Below are 8,005 nucleotides of genomic sequence, written 5' to 3' on the forward strand. Positions count from 1 at the left end.
GACTTTTGTGGCTTTTCAATTGTTTTCTGGATTAATTGGTTTTTGACATCTCAGAAAATTATGAAAAATTTTATTAATTTGGATGTTTTCATATTGTTTGATCATTATGCTTATTGCTATTTTTATTCAACCGGTGACATAAAACCCAAAAGGTTTTCAGTTATTATATTTGGTATTTTTGCTTTAAAAATAACATGAATAATCAGTTACCAAAATAGTCAATGATTCATTTTCTGTCAATTGACAAGTTGATTAAATGACTTGCAGCTCTAGCAGTTTTGAGTGAAATAAATCAACAACTTTTGGTAAAAGCATTCATATGTTAATATGCTAACATTGGCATTTAGCTCAAAGCACCACTGTGCCTACATGCAGCTTCAGAGCAGCTAAGAATGGCTGTAGACTCATTTATAATTGTATTATGAATCATTTACTTGTATGTGGATCATCACACAGGTTGAACACTTGCTTTAAGCATACAGGGGTATTACAGAGAATCAGTGGTGCACAAACCTGTTTTTTTGACAGACACCTGGAAGCCTTCACCTTGTGTTACAAAACATCTTTGATGTTGGAAAAGAACAAACTCAGTGGACATGACTGTCATACCAGACACGCACAAAAACTAGAACACAGTGTCAGCTCTGAAATTTTTTCCACCAGATTATATCCACTAATCTGACTTGAAAATCGTAGTGTTAGCTGGAGAGGTGGAAAGTTACCATGTACATTTACCAACAGTACTGAACTACAGCTTTTGCTTTTTACTCTGATAGGTTTATTGTACAACTATACTTCCTTGTTGCTCTGCACAATATTTCAGCTAAGCGCCAAACTTTTTTGTAAGTTTTTTTGGGGGCAGTTTTCATGTCTTTATTTGATAGGGAAAGTGAGGGGGGTCAGGAAATAGAGGAGTGGGGGAGAGACATTCAGCAAGAGGTCAAACCGGGGACCTCCTACTCAAGTCTCATTATGCCCATATGGTACTATGGTGGTGGTGGCCCTAACCACTCAGACATCAGGACGACCCCACCAAATGCCAAACTTTGTCTATAAAATCTTGATCTAAATCTTTATAGATTAAACTGTTTATAAATTATATAATCTATATAGAATCTCAACCAACTGAAGCATTAAAATTCTAACAAAACATTGATGCATCAGTAATAAGAATCCTACAATATGGTACAAAATGTCATAGTGTAGTAGTATAGTTATGCCTTACTATAATGTGACGTTTTTGAAACATTTTATGTCTATGACATTTTTTACATATACCTTACTATACGATTATGACATTTTTGGCCTTATTTTACTATGATGTTTTAGGCCTTGCTATACTATGACATTTTGATGATGTTATATACCTTACTTTACTATGAAGTTTTTATGACTTTTTATGCCTTATTATACTATGACGTTTTTATGAATTTTTATGTCTTGCTATATTATGACTTTTTAAGCCTAACTATACTATGACATTTTTATGACTTTTATGCCTTATTATACTGTGACATTTTTATGACTTTTTATTCCTTATTGTGCTATGACATTTTTATGAATTTTTATGTCTTGCTATACTATGACTTTTTGTGCTTTACTATACTATGATGTTTTTATGACATTCTTGGCCTTATTGTGCTATGACATTTTTATGAATTTTTATGCCTTATTGTACTGTGATGTTTTTATGACATTCTTGGCCATATTGTGCTAGGATATTTTTATGAATTTTTATATCTTACTAAACTGACATTTTTTACATTTTTATGCCGTACTGTACTATGACAATTATGTTTCATTCTATACATATAGTTTTTTCACTTTTCAGGCCTTACTATACTATGATGTCTTTGCACTTTTTAGGCCTTATTATACTCTGATGTTTGTTTACCTTACTATACTATTCAATTTTTTGATGATTAAGTATTAAGTAAATAATGACATCTTTTGATGTTATTATGCCTTATAAAAGTATGTAGTTTTTTGACTTTTTTTGCCATACTATACTATGTCGTTTTTTCACTTTTCAGGCCTTACTATATTACGATTTCTTTACACTTAACTATATTATGACATCTTTTGATGTTTTTATGCCTTATAAATGTATGTCGATTTTTTCACTTTTTTTGCCATACTATACTATGTCGTTTTTTTCACTTTTCAGGCCTTATTATACTCTGATGTCTGTTTACCTTACTATACTATTCAATTTTTTGATGATTATATGCCTTATTATACTATGTCTTTTTTCACTTTTTTTGCCATACATCGTTTTTTCTAATTTTTCGCCATACTATACTATGTCGTTTTTTTCACTTTTTAGGCCTTACTATATTATGATGTCTTTACACTTAACTATATTATGACATCTTTTGATGTTTTTATGCCGTATTATACTATGTCGTTTTTTTTCACTTTTTTTGCCATACAATACTATGTCGTTTTTCTCACTTTTTAGGCCTTATTATACTATGTCGTTTTTCTCACTTTTAAGGCCTTATTATACTCTGATGTTTGTTTACCTTACTATACTATTCAATTTTTTGATGATTATATGCCTTATTATACTATGTCTTTTTTTCACTTTTTCGGCATACTATACTATGTCGTTTTTATTAATTTTTTTTGGCATACTATATTATGTGTTTTTTTCACTTTTAAGGCTTTATTATAATCTGTTTGTTTACCTCACTATACTATTAAACGTTTCTATGCCTTATTATACTATGTCGTTTTTTCACTTTTTTTGCCATACTATACTATGTCGTTTTTTCACTTTTTTTGCCATACTATACTATGTCGTTTTTCTCACTTTTAAGGCTTTATTATACTGTGATGTCTTTACACTTAACTATATTATGACATCTTTTGATGTTTTTATACCTGATAATACTATGTCTTTTTTTCACTTTTTTTGCCATACTATACTATGTCGTTTTTTTCAAATTTTCTCACCATTCTATACTATTGTTTTTTACACTTTCCAGGCCTTACTATATTATGATGTCTTTACACTTAACTATATTATGATGTCTTTTGATGTTTTTATGCCTTATGAAAGTATGTTGTTTTTTTTCACTTTTTTTGCCATACTATACTATGTCGTTTTTTTCACTTTTTTTGCCATGATATACTATGTCGTTTTTCTCACTTTTTAGGCCTTATTATACCTTGATGTCTGTATACTTTACTATAATATTCAATTTTTTGATGTTTATATGCCTTATTATACTATGTCGTTTTTTTCACTTTTAAGGCCTTTTTATACTCTGATGTTTGTTTACCTTACTATACTATTAAACGTTTATATGCCTTATTATACTATGTCTTTTTTTCACTTTTTTTGCCATACTATACTATGTCGTTTTTTTCACTTTTTTTGCCATACTATACTATGTCGTTTTTTTCACTTTTTTTGGCATACTATACTATGTCGTTTTTTTCAATTTTTTTGGCATACTATATTATGTGTTTTTTTCACTTTTAAGGCTTTATTATAATCTGTTTGTTTACCTCACTATACTATTAAACGTTTCTATGCCTTATTATACTATGTTGTTTTTTCACTTTTTTTGCCATACTATACTATGTCTTTTTTTTCACTTTTTGTGCCATACTATACTATGTTGTTTTTTTCACTTTTAAGGCCTTATTATACTCTGATGTTTGTTTACCTTACTATACTATTCAATTTTTTTATGTTTATACGCCTTATTATACTATGTCTTTTTTTCGCCATACTATACTATGTCGTTTTTTGACTTTTTTTGGCATACTATACTATGTCGTTTTTTTCACTTTTAAGGCTTTATTATACTGTGATGTCTTTACACTTAACTATATTATGACATCTTTTGATGTTTTTATACCTGATAATACTATGTCTTTTTTTCACTTTTTTTGCCATACTATACTATGTCGTTTTTTTTCAAATTTTTCGCCATACTATACTATTGTTTTTTACACTTTCCAGGCCTTACTATATTATGATGTCTTTACACTTAACTATATTATGATGTCTTTTGATGTTTTTATGCCTTATGAAAGTATGTTGTTTTTTTTCACTTTTTTTGCCATACTATACTATGTCGTTTTTTCACTTTTTTTGCCATGATATACTATGTCGTTTTTCTCACTTTTTAGGCCTTATTATACCTTGATGTCTGTATACTTTACTATAATATTCAATTTTTTGATGTTTATATGCCTTATTATACTATGTCGTTTTTTCACTTTTTTTGGCATACTATATTATGTGTTTTTTTCACTTTTAAGGCTTTATTATAATCTGTTTGTTTACCTCACTATACTATTAAACGTTTCTATGCCTTATTATACTATGTCGTTTTTTCAAATTTTTCGCCATACTATACTATGTCGTTTTTTTTCACTTTTAAGGCCTTATTATACTCTGATGTTTGTTTACCTTACTATAATACTCAATTTTTTGATGTTTATATGCCTTATTATAATATGTCTTTTTTCAATTTTTTTGCCATACTATACTATGTCGTTTTTCAAATTTTTCGCCATACTATACTATGTCGTTTCTTTCACTTTTTAGGCCTTACTATACTCTGATGTTTGTTTACCTTACTATAATATTCAATTTTTTTATGTTTATACGCCTTATTATACTGTCTTTTTTTCACTTTTCAGGCCTTACTATATTATGATGTGTTTACACTTAACTATATAATGACATCTTTTGATGTTTTTATGCCGTATTATACTGTCGTTTTTTTTCACTTTTTGTTGCCATACAATACTATGTCGTTTTTTTTCAAATTTTCTCACCATACTAAACTGTTGTTTTTTTCACTTTCCAGGCCTTACTATATTATGATGTCTTTACACTTAACTATATTATGATGTCTTTTGATGTTTTTATGCCTTATGAAAGTATGTTGTTTTTTTTCACTTTTTGTGCCATACTATACTATGTCGTTTTTCTCACTTTTTAGGCCTTATTATACTTTGATGTCTGTATACTTTACTATAATATTCAATTTTTTGATGATTATATGCCTTATTATACTATGTCTTTTTTTCACTTTTTCGGCATACTATACTATGTCGTTTTTTTAAATTTTTTTTGGCATACTATATTATGTGTTTTTTTCACTTTTAAGGCTTTATTATAATCTGTTTGTTTACCTCACTATACTATTAAACGTTTCTATGCCTTATTATACTATGTCGTTTTTTCACTTTTTTTGCCATACTATACTATGTCGTTTTTCTCACTTTTTAGGCCTTATTATACCTTGATGTCTGTATACTTTACTATAATATTCAATTTTTTGATGTTTATATGCCTTATTATACTATGTCGTTTTTTTTCACTTTTAAGGCCTTTTTATACTCTGATGTTTATTTACCTTACTATACTATTAAACGTTTATATGCCTTATTATACTATGTCTTTTTTCACTTTTTTTGCCATACTATACTATGTCGTTTTTTCACTTTTTTTGCCATACTATACTATGTCGTTTTTTCACTTTTTTTGGCATACTATACTATGTCGTTTTTTCAATTTTTTTGGCATACTATATTATGTGTTTTTTTCACTTTTAAGGCTTTATTATAATCTGTTTGTTTACCTCACTATACTATTAAACGTTTCTATGCCTTATTATACTATGTTGTTTTTTCACTTTTTTTGCCATACTATACTATGTCTTTTTTTTCACTTTTTGTGCCATACTATACTATGTTGTTTTTTTCACTTTTAAGGCCTTATTATACTCTGATGTTTGTATACCTTACTGTACTATTAAATGTTTTTATGTTTCTATGCCTTATCATACCATGTCTTTTTTCGCCATACTATAGTATGTCGTTTTTTGACTTTTTTTGGCATACTATACTATGTGGTTTTTCTCACTTTTAAGGCTTTATTATACTGTGATGTCTTTACACTTAACTATATTATGACATCTTTTGATGTTTTTATACCTGATAATACTATGTCTTTTTTTCACTTTTTTTGCCATACTATACTATGTCGTTTTTTTCAAATTTTCTCACCATACTATACTATTGTTTTTTACACTTTCCAGGCCTTACTATATTATGATGTCTTTACACTTAACTATATTATGATGTCTTTTGATGTTTTTATGCCTTATGAAAGTATGTTGTTTTTTTTCACTTTTTGTGCCATACTATACTATGTCGTTTTTTGACTTTTTTTGCCATACTATACTATGTCGTTTTTCTCACTTTTTAGGCCTTATTATACTTTGATGTCTGTATACTTTACTATAATATTCAATTTTTTGATGATTATATGCCTTATTATACTATGTCTTTTTTTCACTTTTTCGGCATACTATACTATGTCGTTTTTATTAATTTTTTTTGGCATACTATATTATGTGTTTTTTTCACTTTTAAGGCTTTATTATAATCTGTTTGTTTACCTCACTATACTATTAAACGTTTCTATGCCTTATTATACTATGTCGTTTTTTCACTTTTTTTGCCATACTATACTATGTCGTTTTTTCACTTTTTTTGCCATACTATACTATGTCGTTTTTCTCAATTTTTAGGCCTTATTATACCTTGATGTCTGTATACTTTACTATAATATTCAATTTTTTGATGTTTATATGCCTTATTATACTATGTCGTTTTTTCACTTTTTTTGCCATACTATACTATGTCGTTTTTCTCACTTTTTAGGCCTTATTATACCTTGATGTCTGTATACTTTACTATAATATTCAATTTTTTGATGTTTATATGCCTTATTATACTATGTCGTTTTTTCACTTTTTTTGCCATACTATACTATGTCGTTTTTTCACTTTTTTTGGCATACTATATTATGTGTTTTTTTCACTTTTTAGGCCTTATTATACCTTGATGTCTGTATACTGTACTATAATATTCAATTTTTTGATGTTTATATGCCTTATTATACTATGTCGTTTTTTCACTTTTTTTGCCATACTATACTATGTCGTTTTTTCACTTTTTTTGGCATACTATATTATGTGTTTTTTTCACTTTTAAGGCCTTATTATACTCTGCTTGTTTACCTTACTATACTATTAAACGTTTCTATGCCTTATGAAAGTATGTTGTTTTTTTTCACTTTTTGTGCCATACTATACTATGTCGTTTTTTGACTTTTTTTGCCATACAATACTATGTCGTTTTTCTCACTTTTAAGGCCTTATTATACTTTGATGTCTGTATACTTTACTATAATATTCAATTTTTTGATGATTATATGCCTTATTATACTATGTCTTTTTTTCACTTTTTCGGCATACTATACTATGTCGTTTTTTTTAATTTTTTTTGGCATACTATATTATGTGTTTTTTTCACTTTTAAGGCTTTATTATAATCTGTTTGTTTACCTCACTATACTATTAAACGTTTCTATGCCTTATTATACTATGTCGTTTTTTCACTTTTTTTGCCATACTATACTATGTCGTTTTTTCACTTTTTTTGCCATACTATACTATGTCGTTTTTCTCAATTTTTAGGCCTTATTATACCTTGATGTCTGTATACTTTACTATAATATTCAATTTTTTGATGTTTATATGCCTTATTATACTATGTCGTTTTTTTTTCACTTTTTTTGCCATACTATACTATGTCTTTTTTTCACTTTTTAGGCCTTATTATACCTTGATGTCTGTATACTTTACTATAATATTCAATTTTTTGATGTTTATATGCTTTATTATACTATGTCGTTTTTTCACTTTTTTTGCCATACTATACTATGTCGTTTTTTTTCACTTTTTTTGCCATACTATACTATGTCGTTTTTTTTCACTTTTTAGGCCTTATTATACCTTGATGTCTGTATACTTTACTATAATATTCAATTTTTTGATGTTTATATGCCTTATTATACTATGTCGTTTTTTCACTTTTTTTTGCCATACTATACTATGTCGTTTTTTCACTTTTTTTGCCATACTATACTATGTCTTTTTTTCACTTTTTTTGCCATACTATACTATGT

This window comes from Seriola aureovittata, chromosome 18 (genome assembly GCF_021018895.1).
Source record: "Seriola aureovittata isolate HTS-2021-v1 ecotype China chromosome 18, ASM2101889v1, whole genome shotgun sequence".
Lineage (NCBI taxonomy): Eukaryota > Metazoa > Chordata > Actinopteri > Carangiformes > Carangidae > Seriola > Seriola aureovittata.